The 20,084-nt window shown below is 35.6% G+C and overlaps 1 protein-coding gene across 1 annotated transcript in view; it reads right to left on the bottom strand.

The window, feature by feature from the left end:
* ADAM32 (ADAM metallopeptidase domain 32) overlaps nt 1–20,084 on the bottom strand; it is a 146,992-nt gene that overhangs the window by 12,785 nt on the left and 114,123 nt on the right. The gene's annotated exons all lie outside the window — the stretch shown is intronic.

Genomic DNA, 20,084 nt, shown 5'->3' on the forward strand with positions numbered 1-20,084 from the left:
TGAACCATTTGACAGCATCTAATGGGTCACTGATTCATTTTTTTTCAGTCTTTTTTACGTTTTTTGTTTCAGTTTGAATAGTTTCTATTGCCTTATCTTTAGGTTCACTGACATTTTCTTCTGCTGTGTCAGTTGTGCTGTTAATACCATCCAAAGAATTTTTCATTTCAGTTATGGTGTTTTCCTATTTCTATAAATTCCATGTGCTTTTTTATATCTCCCAGTTCTCTTCTTACCATGTTAATGTTTTACTTTAAATCCATGAGAATATTTGTAATAGCTTTTTAAAATCCCTGTCAACTAATTACATCATTTTTAACACTTCCGGGTCTATTTCTATTGACTAAATTTTTCTCCTGGTATAGTTCACATAATTCTCCTTCTTCGTATGTTTGTTACTTTCTAAAATGCTATGATGGATACTGTGAATATCATATTGTAGAATGTGTTGTTTTCCTTTAAAGATTGCCACATTGGTGCTGGCAGGCAGTTAAGTTACTTGCAGAACAGCTTGATCAAGGCTTGTTTTTTTTTTTGTTTTTTTTTTAACATCTTTATTGGGGTATAATTAAGGCTTGTTTTTAAACTTTGATAGGGCAGATTTAGAATATTCTTTTCTCTAAGGCTAATTTAGTGCTACTAGTAAAGCATGACTCTTCTGGGCTCTCTAGTGAATGTCCCAGGTTTTCAAAAACACCTCTTCACTCTGACTAATTGTAACTCACATTAACTCCCAGCTTTCTGTAAACATTGATAATTGTTCAGCTTAACAGTTCTGTCATTCTTTCCCTGGTCTTGTGTGGTTTGATCTTCATCGATAGACCCATAAGGACCTCTACGCAAATTTCTGAACCTCTTCCTGCATATCAATGCTTCTTCCCTGGAACACTGCCTCACAGATTCCAACCACTTTAATATCTCATAATGCCAGTCTCCTTCTCCTCAAGCTACTGAGCCTGCACTCAGTCCAGATCCCACCCAAGGCGCTGCAGTCCAAAACCTGACAATAGGAGGAGAGCCAGGGAAATCACATCTCTTTTGTTTCCCTTCTCTCAAGGAATAAAGCCCTATGCTGCCTATTGTCTAATATCTGAAAACTGTTGTTTCATACATTTCTTTCCAGTTTTCTACTTGTTTATGGCAAAACTGTGATTAAAGATCCATGTATTCTTCCATTCTCCAAAAAATCCATGAACTTCTGAGAAAAGGGTAATTCTTTTAAAAACAGCAGATAGTAGCCTCACTGTTTCTCCACTGTCTCTCTCCTCATGTGAAAAAAAATACAGTGTGTACCCCTAGGGATCTAATTATGGCCTTGAATATCATCCCCTTTTCAAAAGTACCAGAGCTTCTCAAAGTGATTGATTACATAAATAGGGCTGGATAACTCAAGAAGAATCTGAGACACATTGCATCAGAGAGCAAGGTTGCCTTCCAAGGTACCTATAGGAAATAACCACTATTATTTTCAATTTTCCTTTAAGATCCAGTCAATATAATAAAGCAATAGAAAGAACTGAAAGTACAGCCACTAGAAATAAATGGGTAATTTTACTGTTATTTTCAAGAGATGACTGTCTACCAAAAACCTCAAAAATTTTCTATAGTTTAGTAAGTTGCCTGAATAGAAATGAATATGCAAATATCATTAACTTTCTTACACAGTAAATGTAATGAGGAAAGATCCCTAATCACACCAGTAACAAAACTATGTGATACGTATAAATAATTTTAACAAGGAATATGCAACATCATGTGAAGAAAACATAAAACTATCCTGAAAATAACAAAGACTTGAATAAGTAATCCAAAAATGGGATAATTAGAAAATTCGCCATATCAATATAAATATTTGATTTTTACCAATAGCTATAAATGTAAAAAATATTATACCGGTATGAGAATAGATAGGTAAAGAAAATAAAACAGCCATTATATCTATTTGACAAATGAATAATATACATGGAACCACATCTTAGACACCAATGGGCAAAAGGTAGGAATAGATAATTTACTGATCAACACGTGGTTATTAAATATATGAATATGTGTTCAATCTCACTAACAGTCAGAGGAGACAATTAAAACCATAGTGAAGAATTTTCTCTTGTGTATCAAGTTGGCAAATATCAAAAATAAAATAGTACTTAGACTTGAGAGGAAGAAATGAAAGAGGCATTCTCGTATGCCTATTCCCATAGAATAAATTTATAAAACTTATTGGAAAGCATTTAAAAATTGTAGGTTAATATCTTAAAGAGGATTAACCCCCTTATACTCTATAATTCTAGTTTTGGGAATCTATCCTATAGAAATAGCAAGAATGCTTACAAATATTTATGTACAAGTTTGTTCATCAAAGCAAATTTTGATAATAATGAAGAATCAAATATCATATGACATTTAACATAACAGAATGGTTAAAATAAAAAAGTTACAGTCATCTCTCAGTATCCAATGGGGATTGGTTCCAGGACCCCTGTAGATATCAAAGTTCTTTATATAAACTGCATAGTACAGTTGGCCCTCCATATCTGCAGGTTCCACATCCATGGATATGGAGGGCCAATTGTAAATAATATTGTTTCTTATAACGATTTTTAGGCAATATTTAAAGCATGGAAAAGTTCTTAAGAGAGAAATGCGTGGGATTAAAAAAGCAAGCTATTTCCCTTTATATATATTACCATGTCTGCTTTGTTGAATCAGTGACTCAATGGATAAATTTGCATACTCACACAAACACACACATTTGATGAATGAATGAATAAATGAATTTATACATATGTACACATGTACATATATTGACAAAGAAAAAAAGCTTGCAGGAGAAGAGTTAACTCTGTATTGTAAAAAAAATATGGTTAATTTCTTGCTTTCTACTTTAGATTTCTAAATTTTCAAAGTTCTCAATGATGAGTAAGTACTACTTATTTTATGGGGAAGAAAAGAATAAGCAATGCCCGTGAACTTGAAGTAGTGAGAACTTAGATTGTTAGTAGGTCAACAATTGCCCTGTTGGACAAATTTACACTCCAGATAAGTTTTATTTGACATGCCCAGAGTGTTCAAAGGAATATTTCTAGATCTCAAGCTCAAGAAGATTGGGGGTAAGGGAGAGAGATGAAGTAGAGGAGGTATTTGTTTACATTGCAAGTAAATTTAAAAGTGTTTGGGCATTTTGGGAAAGAAATATGGCTTTAACAGATTTATATTAGAATTTTAAACATATATACCCTTCAACCAAGCAGTCATACTCCTGGTAATCTTCCCAAAGAAATACAGGTGCCACCAGAAAGACAAGATCCAGCCTCATCCACCACAACACAGGCACTAGTCCCTCCACCAGGAAGCCTACACAACCCACTGAACCAACTTTAGCCACTGGGGACAGACACCAGAAACAACGGGAATTACAAACCTGCAGCCTGCAAAAAGGAGACCCCAAACAGAGTAAGATAAGCAAAATGAGAAGACAGAAAAACACACAGCAGATGAAGGAGCAAAATAAAAACCCACCAGACCTAACAAATGAAGAGGAAATAGCCAGTCTACCTGAAAAAGAATTCAGAATAATGATAGTAAAGATGATCCAAAATCTTGGAAATAGAATAGAGAAAATGCAAGAAACATTTAACAAGGACCTAGAAGAACTAAAGAGGAAACAAGCAACAATGAACAACACAATAAATGAAATTAAAAATACTCTAGATGGGATCAATAGCAGAATAACTGAGGCAGAGGAACGGATAAGTGACCTGGAAGATAAAAGAGTGGAAATAACTAATGCAGAGCAGAATAAAGAATGAAAAGAACGGAGGACAGTCTCAGAGACCACTGGGACAACATTAAACGCACCAACATTCGAATTATAGGGGTTCCAGAAGAAGAAGAGAAAAAGAAAGGGACTGAGAAAATATTTGAAGAGATTATAGTTGAAAACTTCCCTAATATGTGAAAGGAAATAGTTAATCAAGTCCAGGAAGCACAGAGAGTCCCATAAAGGATAAATCCAAGGAGAAATATGCCAAGACACATATTAATCAAACTGTCAAAAATTAAGTACAAAGAAAACACATTAAAAGCAGCAAGGGAAAAACAACAAATAACACACAAGGGATTCCCCATAAGGTTAACAGTTGATCTTTCAGCAGAAACTCTGCAAGCCAGAAGGGACTGGCAAGACATATTTAAAGTCATGAAGGAGAAAAACCTGCAACCAAGATTACGCTACCCAGCAAGGATCTCATTCAGATTTGATAGAGAAATTAAAACCTTTACAGACAAGCAAAAGCTGAGAGAGTTCAGCACCACCAAACCAGCTTTACAACAAATGCTAAAGGAACTTCTCAAGGCAAGAAACACAAGAGAAGGAAAAGACTAACAATAACGAACCCAAAACAATTAAGAAAATGGGAATAGGAACATACATATTGATAATTACCTTAAATGTAAATGGACTAAATGCTCCCACCAAAAGACACAGATTGGCTGAATGGATACAAAAACAAGACCCATATATATGCTGTCTATAAGAAACCCACTTCAGACCTAGAGACCCATACAGACTGAAAGTAAGGGGATGGAAAAAGATATTCCATGCAAATGGAAACCAAAAGAAAGCTGGAGTAGCAATTCTCATATCAGACAAAATGGACTTTAAAATAAAGACTATTACAAGAGACAAAGAAGGACACTACATAATGATCAAGGGATCGATCCAAGAAGAAGATATAACAATTGTAAATATTTATGCACCCAACATAGGAGCACCTCAATACATAAGACAAATACTAACAGCCATAAAAGGGGAAATCAACAGTAACACATTCATAGTAGGGGACTTTAACACCCCACTTTCACCAATGGACAGATTATCCAAAATGAAAATGAATAAGGGAACACAAGCTTTAAATGATACATTAAACAAGATGGACTTACTTGATATTTATAGGACATTCCATCCAAAAACAACAGAATACACATTTTTCTCAAGTGCTCATGGAACATTCTCCAGGATAGATCATATCTTGGGTCACAAATCAAGCCATGGTAAATTCAAGAAAACTGAAATTGTATCAAGTACCTTTTCCGACCACAATGCTATGAGACTAGATATCAGCTACAGGAAAAAATCTGTCAAAAATACAAACACATGGAGGCTAAACAATACACTACTTAATAACGAAGTGATCACTGAATAAATCAAAGAGGAAATAAAAAATTACCTAGAAACAAATGACAATGGAGACACGATGACCCAAAACCTATGGGATGCAGCAAAAGTAGTTCTAAGAGGGAAGTTTATAGCAATACAATCCTACCTTAAGAAACAGGAAACATCTCAAATAAACAACCTAACCTTGCACCTAAAGCAATTAGAGAAAGAAGAACAAAAATACCCCAAAGTTAGCAGAAGGAAAGAAATCATAAAAATCAGATCAGAAATAAATGAAAAAGAAATGAAGGAAACAATAGCAAAGATCAATAAAACTACAAGCTGGTTCTTTGAGAAGATAAACAAAATTGATAAACCATTAGCCAGACTCATCAAGAAAAAAAGAGAGAAGACTCAAATCAATAGAATTAGAAATGAAAAAGGAGAAGTAACAACTGACACTGCAGAAATATAAAAGATCATAAGAGATTACTACAAGCAACTCTATGCCAATAAAATGGACAACCTGTAAGAACTGGACAAATTCTTAGAAATGCACAACCTGCCAAGACTGAATCAGGAAGAAATAGAAAATATGAACAGACCAATCACAAGCACTGAAATTGAAACTCTGATTAAAATCTTCCAATAAACAAAAGCCCAGGACCAGATGGCTTCACAGGCAAATTCTATCAAACATTTAGAGAAGAGCTAACACCTATCCTTCTCAAACTCTTCCAAAATATAGCAGAAGGAGGAACACTCCCAAACTCATTCTACAAGGCCACCATCACCCTCATACCAAAACCAGACAAGGATGTCACAAAGAAAGAAAACTACAGGCCAATATCACTGATGAACATAGATGCAAAAATCCTCAACAAAATACTAGCAAACAGAATCCAACGGCACATTAAAAGGATCATACACCATGATCAAGTGGGGTTTATTCCAGGAATGCAAGGATTCTTCAATATATGCAAATCAATCAACGTGATACATCATATTAACAAATTGAAGGAGAAAAACCATATGATCATCTTAACAGATGCAGAGAAAGCTTTTGACAAAATTCAACACCCATTTATGATAAAAACCCTGCAGAAAGTAGGCATAGAGGGAACCTACCTCAACATAATAAAGGCCATATATGACAAACCCACAGCCAACATCATCTTCAATGGTGAAAAACTGAAAGCATTTCCAATAAGATCAGGAACAAGACAAGGTTGCCCACTCTCACCACATAGTTTTGGAAGTTTTAGCCACAGCAATCAGAGAAGAAAAGGAAATAAAAGGAATCCAAATTGGAAAAGAAGTAAAGCTGTCACTATTTGCAGATGACATGATACTATACATAGAGAATCCTAAAGATGCTACCAGAAAACTACTAGAGCTAATCAATAAATTTGATAAAGTAGCAGGATACAAAAGTAATGCACAGAAATCTCTGGCATTCCTATACACTAATGATGAAAAATCTGAAAGTGAAATCAAGAAAACACTCCCATTCACCACTGCAACAAAAAGAATAAAATATCTAGGAATAAACCTACCTAAGGAGACAAAAGACCTGTATGCAGAAAATTATAAGATACTGATGAAAGAAATTAAAGATGATACAAATAGATGGAGAGATATACCATGTTCTTGGATTGGAAGAATCAACATTGTGAAAATGACTCTACTACCCAAAGCAATCTACAGATTCAATGCAATCCCTATCAAACTACCACTGGCATTTTTCACAGAACTAGAACAAAAAATTTCACAATTTGTATGGAAACACAAAAGACCCCGAATAGCCAAAGCAATCTTGAGAACGAAAAACGGAGCTGGAGGAATCAGGTTCCCTGACTTCAGACTATACTACAAAGCTACAGTAATCAAGACAGTATGGTACTGGCACAAAAACAGAAAGATCAATGGAACAGGATAGAAAGCCCAGAGATAAACCCATGCACATATGGTCACCTTATCTTTGACAAAGGAGGCAGGAATGTACAGTGGAGAAAGGACAGCCTCTTCAGTAAGTGGTGCTGGGAAAACTGGACAGGTACATGTAAAAGTATGAGATTAGATCACTCCCTAACACCATACACAAAAATAAGCTCAAAATGGATTAAAGACCTAAATGTAAGGCCAGAAACTATCAAACTCTTAGAGGAAAACATAGGCAGAACACTCTGTGACATAAATCACAGCAAGATCCTTTTTGACCCACCTCCCAGAGAAATGGAAATAAAAACAAAAGTAAACAAATAGGACCTAATGAAACTTAAAAGCTTTTGCACAGCAAAGGAAACCATAAACAAGACTTAAATACAACCCTCAGAATGAGAGAAAATAGTTGCAAATGAAGTAACTGACAAAGGATTAATCTCCAAAATTTACAAGCAGCTCATGCAGCTCAATAACAAAAAAACAAACAACCCAATCCAAAAATGGGCAGAAGACCTAATAGACATTTCTCCAAAGAAGATATACAGACTGCCAACAAACACATGAAAGAATGCTCAACATCATTAATCATTAGATAAATGCAAATCAAAACTACAATGAGATATCAACTCACACCAGTCAGAATGGTCATCATCAAAAAATCTAGAAACAGTAAATGCTGGAGAGGGTGTGGAGAAAAGGGAACACTCTTGCACTGTTGGTGGGAATGTGAATTGGTTCAGCCACTATGGAGAACAGTATGGAGGTTCCTTAAAAAACTACAAATAGAACTACCATATGACCCAGCAATCCCACTGCTGGGCATATACCCTGAGAAAACCATAATTCAAAAAGAGTCATGTACCAAAATGTTCATTGCAGCTCTATTTACAATAGCCAGGAGATGGAAACAACCTAAGTGTCCATCAATGGATGAATGGATAAAGAAGATGTGGCACATATATACAATGGAATATTACTCAGCCATAAAAAGAAATGAAATTGAGCTATTTGTAATGAGGTGGATGGACCTAGATTCTGTCATACAGAATGAATTAAGTCAGAAAGAGAAAGACAAATACCGTATGCTAACACATATATATGGAATTTAAGAAAAAAAAATGTCATGAAGAACCTAGGGGTAAGACAGAGATAAAGACACAGACCTACTAGAGAATGGACTTGAGGATATGGGCAGAGGGAAGGGTAAGCTGTGACAAAGCGAGAGAGTGGCATGGACATATATACACTACCAAATGTAAAATAGATAGCTAGTGGGAAGCAGCCACATAGCACAGGGAGATGAGCTCGGTGCTTTGCGACCACCTAGAGGGGTGGGAGGGAGGGTGGGAGGGAGGGAGACGCAAGAGGGAAGAGAGATGGGAACGTATGTATATGTATAACTGATTCACTTTGTTATAAAGCAGAAACTAGCACACCATTGTAAAGCAATTATACTCCAATAAAGATGTAAAAAAAAAAAAAACAACTAAAAATAGAAATACCATATGACCCAGCAATCCCACTACTGAGCATATACCCTGAGAAAACCATAATTCAAAAAACACCACAACATTCATTGCAGCACTATTTACAATAGTCAGGACATGGAAGCAACCTAAGTGTCCATTGACAGATGGATGGATAAAGAAGATGTGGGACATATATACAATGGAATATTACCCAGCCATAAAAAGAAATGAAATTGAGTTATTTGTAGTGAGGTGGATGGACCTAGAGTCAGTCATACAGAGTGAAGTAAGTCAGAAAGAGAAAAACAAATACCGTATGCTAACACATATATATGGAATCTAAAAATAAAAGGTTTGAAGAACCTAGGGGAAGGACAGGAGTAAAGACACAGATGTAGAGAATGCACTTGAGGACACGGGGAGGGGAAGGGTAAGCTGGGACAAAATGAGAGAGTGGCATGGACATATATACACTACCAAATGTAAAACAGATAGCTAGTGGGAAGCAGCCGCAACAGAGAGATCAGCTTGGTACTTTGTTCCCACCTAGAGTGGTGGGATAGGGAGGGTGGCGGGGAGATGCAAGCGGGAAGGGAGATGGAGATATATGTACACATATAGCTGATTCACTTTGTGATACAGCAGAAACTAACACACCATTGTAAAGCAATTATACTCCAATAAAGATGTTAAAAAATAAATAAAAATAAAATAAATGGACATATTAGAATCATGCAATCTTTCAAGACTGATTTATGAAAAAACTGAAAATCTGCAAGGCCAATCACTAGTACAGAAATTGAAACAGTAATCAAAAAGCTCCCCAAGACAAAAATCCAGGACCATATGGCTCCACAAGTGATTTCTATCAAACATTCAAAGAAGATTTAAAACCCATCCTTCTCAAACTCTTCCAAAAAACTGAAGAGGAGGGAATGCTTCCTAAGTCATTTTACAAAGCGAACATCACCCTGATACCAAAACCAGAAAAACTGGCAACACATGTACACAAAAAGAAAATTACAAAGGTATAGTGAAGTAAGAAACAGTTTAAAGGGATTGTGCAGACTCACCTCGGTATTCTCCAGGGCCTACTTCAGAGGCAGCAAGCTGAAATGCTCAGTAAAGAGGCATATTTGCTTACCTTAAAGCTCTGGCCTAATGGGCAGGCATATAATTTAACACATCTAGGGGCCTACTGAAATACTCTCCAAAGACAGAGGCCAGTGGACACCTACTTTGTGCTCTATCCCTGCCTCTTTACAGGTCACTGGGATCTCCCAGGAAGGAGCTTGTGCAAGCATGTAGCACCCAGGATTCTGAAATTCCCGCATAGGGGATACCCCTTGATCTCCTGCCTCTGGAGGCCAGTGGGACTTGCATTCATGATTCCCAGGGGGCTGTAATAAACAGAAAGACAGTTTTGAGCTGGCAACCACCCCCAGGGCATAGCACCAAGACAGAAGACTGAAATATACCACAGGCCTTTCTATGGAACAGGCTTATTTGCTTTTCTTGAAGCTTCACCCTGAGGGGCAGCCTAACAAAAGAGCCCCAAACTACATGAGGCAAAAACCAATAAAACTACAAGGAGAAACAGATGAATCTACTGTAATAGTTGGAGACTTCAACACCCCACTGTCAGGAATGGACAGATCCAGCTGGAAGAAGAAAATCAGTAAGGACACAGTTGAAATCCACAACACCATCAACTGGATATAATTAACATCTACTCACTACTTCATTTAACAACAGGAGAATATACATTCTTCTCTCCTCACATGGAACCCAGATAGACCACATTCTGGGCCATAAAACACACCTTACCAATATTTAAAAGAAGAGAAATCATACAATGTCTGCTTTCAGATCACAATGCCTTTAAACTAGAAATCAGCACTAGCAAAATAGCTGGAAACTTCCCCAATACTTGAAAATTAAACAACACACTTCTACATAACACATGAGTCAAAGAAGAAATATCAAGAGAAGTTTTAAAATATGTTGAATTAAATGGAAGAGGAAAATAGTTTATCAAATCTATGTGATGCAGCAAAAGAGGTCCTTAAAGGAAAATTTCTAGCATTGAATGCATACATAAGAAAACAAGAAAGATCTAAAATCAATCATATAAACTTCTACCTTATGAAACTAGAAAATGAACAGTATATTAATATCAATATGAAAAGAAAAAATAACAGAGCAGAAATCAATGAACTTGAAAACAGAAAATCAATAGAGAAAATCAACAAAAGCAAATGTGGATTCTCTGAAAAGATCAATAAAATGGAGAAGATTCTAACTGGGCTAAGAAAAAAGAGAGAAGACACAAATTACTAATATCAGACATGAAAGAGGGGACATCACTACAGATCCCATGGACATTAAAAAGATAATAAAGGGATAATATCAAAAACTCTATGCCAACAAATTTGATAACACTGATGCAATAAACCAAGTCCTTGAAAGACAAAATATGACAAAATTCACACCAAAAATAAACAATATGAATAGCCTATATTTATTAAATAAATTGAATCAATAATTAGTAACCTTCCATAACAAAAAGCATTGGTCCAGCTGGATTTTCTGGTGAATTCTACCAAACATTTAAGAAAGAAATCATACTAATTCTCTACAATTTCTTTCAGAAGTTAGAAGTAGAGTGAATACTTCTTAACACATTTTATAGGCCAGCATTACCCTAATACAAAACACAAAGACATTACAAGAAAAGAAAACTACAGACCAATATCTCTCATGAATGAAGATGCAAAAATCTTCAACAAAATATTAGCAGATCAATTCCAACAACGTATAAGAAATATACACCACAACCAAGTGAATTTTGTCTCAACTATGGAAGAGTTGTTCAACATTCGGAAAATCAGTTAATGTAATCCATCATAAACCAACAGGCTAAAGAATAAAAATCATATGATCATACCACAGTTACAGAAAATTATATGACAAAATTGAATAGCCATTTATGATAAAAGACCATCAGAAAGCTGTTAATAAAATAAAACTTCCTCAACCTGATAAAGAGTATCTTTAAAAAAAAAAACCTACAATAACATTATGCTTAATGGTAAGATTAGAAGCCTTCTTGCTAAGATCGGGAACCAAGCAAGGAAGTCCCCTCTCACCATTCCTTTTTAACATCATATTGGAAGAAACGATGAGAAAATAAAAAGTACATAGATTGGAAAGGAAGAAATAAAACTGACATAATGATAGCATCATGATTGCATAATATGTCTCTCTTTTTGGCTCCTCTGTTCAACAACTAAATTTTGGCATCCATCTATGAACAAAAGCACCTCTGTGGAAGTTGTAGGATCAAGCACCATACACCAAGGGACCCAGGAAGAGTCTTTCCCACCTGTGCATCAGGTAATAGGCACACAGACCTCAGTATAGGCTGTGGAAGAAGCAGGAGCCAGTGAATAGGCCTCAGCCTCTCTTGGTTGTAGTCAGGGAAAACTTGGAGAGTGCTGACTTGGGCAGACACTCATGGACAAGAGAGCCTTGCAGAAGTCCGACCTTCCTGGTAATGGATGCCTGAATTCCTTTGGAGCAAATATATAAATAAATAAGTTTGGACACATTGGAAAGGGTAAGAGTAACTTTGCCAGCACCACCCCTCCCTCAATGTGACACAGCATGGGGCTGAACTAGCCAGCAGTGACCTCTCAGGGGAAAGGGAAAGCAGTGAGTGAGTGCAAAGCTAACCCAGCTATACAGGACATAGCTGGAGAAATCTATTTCTTTCCCATAGCACCCAGAGTACCGAGACAGCACCTCTATGACTGGGGGACAGATATCAGGAAAGAGGCAGATAAGAATATCAAAGGGCATTAAAGGGACATGGTTCCTGATGAATGCTTTCAGTACTCCGGCAGAAAGCCTGTCCATGAGGTGCTGTGAGAACTTCACCCAAGGATCCCACCACCACCTGACCCACAGGCACCTCCAATGCCCCAAGTGCTAAACCAACAACTCCCCCCAATTTTTGGCCTGCTCTTTGTATGCAAATTTGAGTTCAGTGGCAAGAGCAAGGTCTGGTAGACATGGGGTGCCCTCAGAAAATCGGGCCAGTGTCCTTGGGCAAAGGAGAAAGCACAAACATGAGCTGTAGCACACCTTCTGGAAAACAAAAGAGAGGTTTCCAGCAGCTGGTTTAGTGAGTTTTTAAGAATCATAGAAGACACACAAACTTAAAATTCTGCCACAAAATGGAACAAGAAATGTGGAGCAGAGATATCCATAAAGTTGGAGAAAGACCTAGACATAAGCAAGACCAGTAATAAAATCTCCCACCTGAAGACAACTAGTAAAGATTTAAGGAAGTGACTACTATTTCAAATATAAAAAAAGCAATGCAAAACTGTAAGGAATATAAAGAATCAAGGAAGTATATCATTACCAAAAGATAATAGTAATACTCCAGTAACTGAACACAAAGATACTGAATTTATCAATTTAGCTAATAAAGAATTCGAACTAGCTGTTTTTACAAACTCAACTGCCTACAAGAATCAACAGACATACAAGTCAATAAAATCAGGATAAACACATGGATAAAATGAGAAATTTAACAAAGAGGTAGAAATGATAAAAAAGGACCAAAAAGAAATTCTAGAGATGAAGTATGAAATAAATAAAAAGAAAAATGCAATAGGTCATCTACAGCAGAATAGACCAAACAGAAGATAGAACTGGTGATCTAAAGGACAGGAATTTTTAAATAACCCAGTCAGTGTAGCCAAAGAAAAAATATTGAAAAAGAGAAAACAAATCAAATGGGATTTGTTTGTGATCTATGGGAAACCATCAAACATACAGGTATTAGAATAATTGGAGTTCCAAAAGGAAAAAAGAGAGGATAGGGGGCAGAAAGTCTATTTAAAAAAATAATAGCTGAGAACTTCCCAAACTTGGGAGAGACTGAAACATCCAGTCACAAAGCAAATAGATCACTCCATTATCTCAATGCAAAATGACCTTCTCCAAGATGTATTATAATTACATTGACAAAAATCAAAGACAAAGAGAGAATCGTAAAATAAAGCAAGAGAAAAAAAATGATTGTAACCTACAAATAGAAACCCAGTAGGTACAGGCCAGGACAGAAAAAAATGATATATTCAGTGTGTTGAAAGAATAAAAAAGTCAGTCAAGAATACTTTAACTGGCAAACATATCCTTCAAAAGTAAAAGAGAAATAAAAACTCTCCGAGACAAACAAGAACTGAGGAAATTCATCACCACTATACCTGCCTTACAAGAAATGCTGAAAGAATTTCTTCCACCTGAAATAAAAACATGATAATTAGTAACATGAAAACATACAACACACTCATAAAGGTAAATACACAGATTTTAAAAACTAAATCTGTAAGGGAATGGTGTGTTAACTACTGAACAACAGTATACAGATTAAAGGGAAATTCCAAGTATTAAAATAATTATACTTACTATAATTTGCTAATGCATGCACAATATGAAAAGAGGTAAATTTTGACATCAAAAACAAAAAGGGGGGAGATAGTACGGTAGAGCTTTTGTGTGTGATCCAAGTTAAGTTACAATCAGCTTAAAATGGACTGTTTTATCTATAAGATGCTTTATGTAAACCTCATGGTAACCATGTAGCAAAAACCATGTAGCAAAAACCTTATCCTTTGTGTAGATTCACAAAGGATAAACAGAGGGCAATCATAGCATACCACCACGGAAAATCATGAATTCATAAAAAGGCAAAAAGAGAAGGAAAAAAGAATAAGGGAGCTGAAACAAACAACAAAAAAACAGCCAAAAAGTAATGAAAGAGATGGCATTACTAAGCACTTACATATCAATAGTTACCCTAATACATGAAATTAATTAATCAGTCAAAGGTCAGAGTGGCTGAATGGATGAAAAAACAAGACCCAACTAAGTCTGCCTTCAAGAGAATCACATAGCCTCAGAGAGATGTAAAAATATCCCATGTAAATGGAACCCAAAAGAAAGAGGGGGTAGCTATACTTATATCAGACAAAAAAAGGCTTTAAGCCAAAAAATGGTAACAAGACAAAAGGAAGATCATTATATAATTATAAAGTGGTCAACTCTGCAAGATATAACAATTGTGAATATACACACCCAACATCAGAGCACCTAATATACTAAGCAAATACTGAAAGGAGAAATTGACAACAAGACAATAATAGTAAGACACTTCAATACCCCACTTTCAACAATGGAAAGATAATCCAGACAAAAAATCACAAAGAAATGCTGGACCTGAGCTATACTTTACACCAAATTGACCTAACAGATATATATAGAACATCCCACCCAAGAGCAACAGAATACATATTCTTCTCAAGTGTACATGGAACATTACCAAGGATAGGTCATATAAGCCACAATACAAATTTTAGCAAATTTAAGAAAATTGAAAACATACAAAGTATCTACTTGACCAACACGATATGAAACTAGAAATCAACAGCAGGAAAGCTAGAAAATTCACACACATGTAGAAATTAAACAACACACTCCTGAACAAACAATAGGTCAAGAAAGAAATTAGAAAGGACATTTTAAAATCTTAAAACAAATAAAAATGGAAACAACAAAGACAAAAACTGGGGTTCTGTAAAAGCAGCTCTTAGAAGTTTATAGCAGTAAATGCATATATTAAGAAAATACAAATAATCCTAAAATTTATAAGGAACCATATAAGACCCAGAATTGCCAAAGCAACCCTAAGGAAAAAGAACAAAGCGGGAGGCATAATCCTCCCAGACTTCAGACAATATTACCAAGCCACAGTAATCAAAAAAGTGTGGAATTGGCACAAAAACAGATATATCAATCAATGCAACAGAATAGAGAGCCCAGAAATAAACCCACACAGTTACAGTCAATTAATCTTTGACAAAGGAGGCAAGAATATACCATGGGAAAAAAGACAGTCTCTTCAGCAAGTGGTGCTGGGAAAGTTGGACAGCTTCATGTAATGAATGAAGTTAGAACACAGCCTCAAACCATAAAAAAATTAAACTTGAAATGCCTTAAACACTTAAACATAAGCCTAGAAGAGATAACAGGCAAAACATTCTCTGACATAAAGCATACCAATGTTTTCTTAGGTCAGTCTCCCAAGACAATAGAAATAGAAACAAAATAAACAAATGAAACCTAATCAAACTTACAAGCTTTTGCACAGCAAAAGAAACCATCAACAAAATGAAAAGAAAACCTACAGAATGGGAGAAAATATCTGCAAACCATGTGACCAACAGGGCTTAATTTCCAAAATATACAAACAGCTCATAAAACTAAATATTGAAAGTTTATAGTAATACAGTCATATAGCAGGGAAAAAAAAATCTCAAGTAATAAGCAACCTAACCTTACACCTAAAGCAACTAGAGGAAGGAGAAGAAACAAAACCCAAAGTTAGTAGAAAGAAATAAATCATAAAGATCAGAGCAGAAATAAATGAAATCAGAACAAAGAGACAACAGTAAATATCTATGAAACTAAAAGCTGGTTCTTTGAAAAGATAAACAAAATTGATAAACCTTTAGCCAGACTCATCAAGGAAAAGTAAAAAAAAAAAAGGAGAGGTCTCAAATCAATAAAACTAGAAAAGAAAAAGAAGTTACAACTGACACCACAGAAATACAAAGGATCATAAGAGACTATACAGGCCAATAAAATGGAAAACCTAGAAGAAATGGACAAGACTGTACCAGGAAGAAATAGAAAATATGAACAGACCAATCACAAGTTCTAAAATTGAAACTGTAAGTAAAAAACTCCCAACAAACAGAAGTCCAGGACCAGATGGCTTCACAGGCAAATTCTACCAAACATTTAGAGAAGAGTCAACACATACTCTCTGAAACTCTTCCAGAAAACTGCAGAGGAAGGAAGACTCCCAAACTCATTCTGTGAGGGCACCATCACCCCAATAGCAAAACCAGACAAAGATATCACATAAAAAGGAAGTTACAGGCCAATATCACTGATGAAAATAGATGCAAAAATCCTCAATAAAATACTAGTAAATCGAATCCAACAAAACATTCAAAGAATCATATACCATGATCAAGTGGGATATATCCCAGGGATGCAAGGATTTTTCAGTATCCACAAATCAATCAGTGTGATACACCACATTAGCAAATTGAAGAATAAAAACTATATGATCATCTCAATAGATCCAGAAAAAGCCTTTGACAAAATTCAACACCCATTTATGATAAAAATTCTTCAGGATGTGGGCATAGAGGGAATATACCTGAACATAATAAAGGCAATATATGACAAGCCCACAGCTAACATCATACTCAATGGTGAAAAGCTGAAAGCATTTCCTCTAAGATCAGGAACAAGACAAGGATGTCCAGTCTTACCACTATTATTCAACATAGTTTTGGAAGTCCTAACCGTAGCAATCAGAGAGGAAAATGAAATAAAAGGAATACAAATTGGAAGAGAAGAAGTACAACTGTCACTATTTGCAGATGATATGGTACCATACATAGAAAATCCTAAAGGTGCTACCAGAAAACTACTAGAGTTCATCAATGAATTCAGTAAAGCTGCAGGATACAAAATTAATACATAGAAATCTGTTGCATTTCTATACACTAACAACAAAAGACCAGAAAGAGAAAATAAGGAAACAATTCCATTAACCATCACATCAAAAAGAATAAAATACCTGGGAGTAAACCTACCTAAGGAGGCAAAAGACCTATACCAAAAACTGTAAGATGCTGAGTCATGATATCGAATATGACACAAACAGTTGGAAAGACATACCATGTTCTTTGATTGTCAAAATGACTATACTACCCAAGGTGATCTACAGACTCAATGCAATCCCTATCAAAATACCAATGGCATGTTTCGCAGACCTAGAACACACAAAAAAATCTTAAATTTTGTATGGAAACACAAAGACCCTGGAGAGCCAAAGCAAGCTTGAGAAAGAAAAACAAAGCTGGAGGAATCAGCTCCCTGACTTCAGACTATATTATAAAGCTACAGTCATCAAAACAGTATGGTACTGGCACAAAGACAGACTTATACATCAATGGAACAGGACAGAAAGCCCAGAAATAAACCCATGCACCTATGGTCAATTAATTTGCAACAAAGGAGGCAAGACTATACAATAGAGGAAAAACAATCGCTTCAATAAATGGTGCTGTGAAAACTGGACAGCTACGTGTAAAAAATGAAATTAGAATATTCTTTAAGACCATACACAAAAATGAGCTCAAAATGGATTAGACCTAAATGTGAGAGAGGACACTGTAAAACTCTTAAAAGAAAACATAGGTGGAACAGTCTCTGACATAAATCAAAGCAATATCTTTTTTGATCTGTCTCCCAGAGTAATGGAAACAAAAACAAAAATAAACAAATGGGACCTAATTAAGCTCAAAAGCTTTTGCACAGCAAAGGACACCATAAAAAAAACAAAAAGACAACCCATAGAATGGGAGCAAATATTTGCCAATGATGTGACCAACAGGGGATGTCTCCAAAATTTACAAACAGCTCGTGCGACTTAATATCATCAAAAGAAAACAACCCAATCAAAACATGGGCAGAAGACCTAAATAGACATTTCTCCAAAGACAACATACAGATGGCCAAGAGGCACATGAAAAGAAGTTCAACATCGCTAATTATTAGAGAAATGCAAATCAAAACTACAAAGAGACATCACCTCAAACCAGGCAAAATGGCTATGATCAAAAAAATCCACAAATAATAAATGCTGCTGCAGAGGGTGGGGAGAGAAGGGAACCCTCCTACACTGTTGGTGTCAATGTAAATTGGTGCAGCCACTATGGAGAACAGTATGGAGGTTCCTTAAAAAACTAAAAATAGAGCTACCATACGATCCTGCAATCCCACTCCTGGACATATATCTGGAGAAAAACATGGTCCAAAAGGATACATGCACCCCAGTGTTCACTGCAGCATTATTTACAATAGCCAAGACATGGAAGCAACCTAAATGTCTATCAAAAGAGGAGTAGATAAAGAAGATGTGGTACATATATACAATGGAATATTACTCAGCCATTAAAAGGAATGAAATAATGCCATTTGCAGCAACATGGATGGACCTAGAGACTGTCATGCTGAGTGAAGTAAGTCAGAGAAAGAGAAATATGATATTGCTTATAGGCAGAATCTAAAAAGAAATGATACAAATGAACTTATTTATAAAACAGAATCACTCATAGACTTAGAGAATGAACTTATGGTTACTGGTGGGGAAGGGTGGGGGGAAGGGATAGTTAGGCAGTTGGGGATTGACATGTACACACTGCTATATTTTAAATGGATAACCAACAAGGACCTACTGTATAGCACAGGGAACTCTGCTCAATATTATGTAACAACCTAAATGGGAAAATAATTTGAAAAAGAATAGATACATGTATATGTGTGACTGAATCACTTTGCTGTACATCTGAAAGTAACACAACATTGTTAATCAACTATATTCCAATATAAAATTAAAAGTTTTAAAAAGAAAGAAAAAATACATGCAGCCCAATATTCACTGCAGCACTATTTACAATAGCAAAGACATGGAAGCAACCTAAATGTCCATCAACAGCGGAGTGGATAAAGAAGATGTGGTACACATATACAACGGAATATTCCTCAGCCATAATAAAGAATGAAATAATGCCATTTTCAGCAACATGGGTGGACCTAGGGATTATCATACTAACAAATATCATATGATATTGCCTATGTGTGGAATCTGAAAAATGGTACAAATGAACTTATTTACAAAACAGAAAGAGTCACAGATGTAGAAAACAAACTTATGGTTACCAAAGGTGAAAGGAGGTGGGGGAGGGATAAATTAAGTGTTTGGGATTAACATATACACACTACTGTATATAAAATAGATAACTAATAAGGACCTACTGTATAGCACAGGGAACTCTGCTCAGTATTCTATAATAACCTATATGGGAAAAAAATCTAAAAAATAACAGATATATGTATATGTATAACTGATCCACTTTGCTGTACACCTGAAACTAACACAACATTGTAAATCAACTATACTCCAATATAAAAAAAAATGAAAAAAAATAAAATAGGGGTGTTCTACTATCCCTTGAGATTGACAATCCAACCTTCTATCCACTGCACTTTTACTTGTTTGGTATGGGAAGTAAATTGGCCTCACTGGGGAAAAAAAAAAGTCTATTACAAAATGAGGGATAAAACCAATAGTTTTCCCTCACCCTGTATATTCACAGACACACAAACTTTAGCTTAATTATCTTCCCGTAACGAACAGGCTAATGTAGTTATTGGAATATTTAATACCTCTGAAAAGTGCCCAACTGTAATAATAAATTTGTTAGAGTCATCAGCAATTTAATTCTGTACAATGTCCTCTAAAACATATGGTTACAAATTTAGTAACCCAATTCAGCCCCACATTTTAAGTAGATACA

This window comes from Lagenorhynchus albirostris, chromosome 21 (genome assembly GCF_949774975.1).
Source record: "Lagenorhynchus albirostris chromosome 21, mLagAlb1.1, whole genome shotgun sequence".
Taxonomy (NCBI): Eukaryota; Metazoa; Chordata; class Mammalia; order Artiodactyla; family Delphinidae; genus Lagenorhynchus; species Lagenorhynchus albirostris.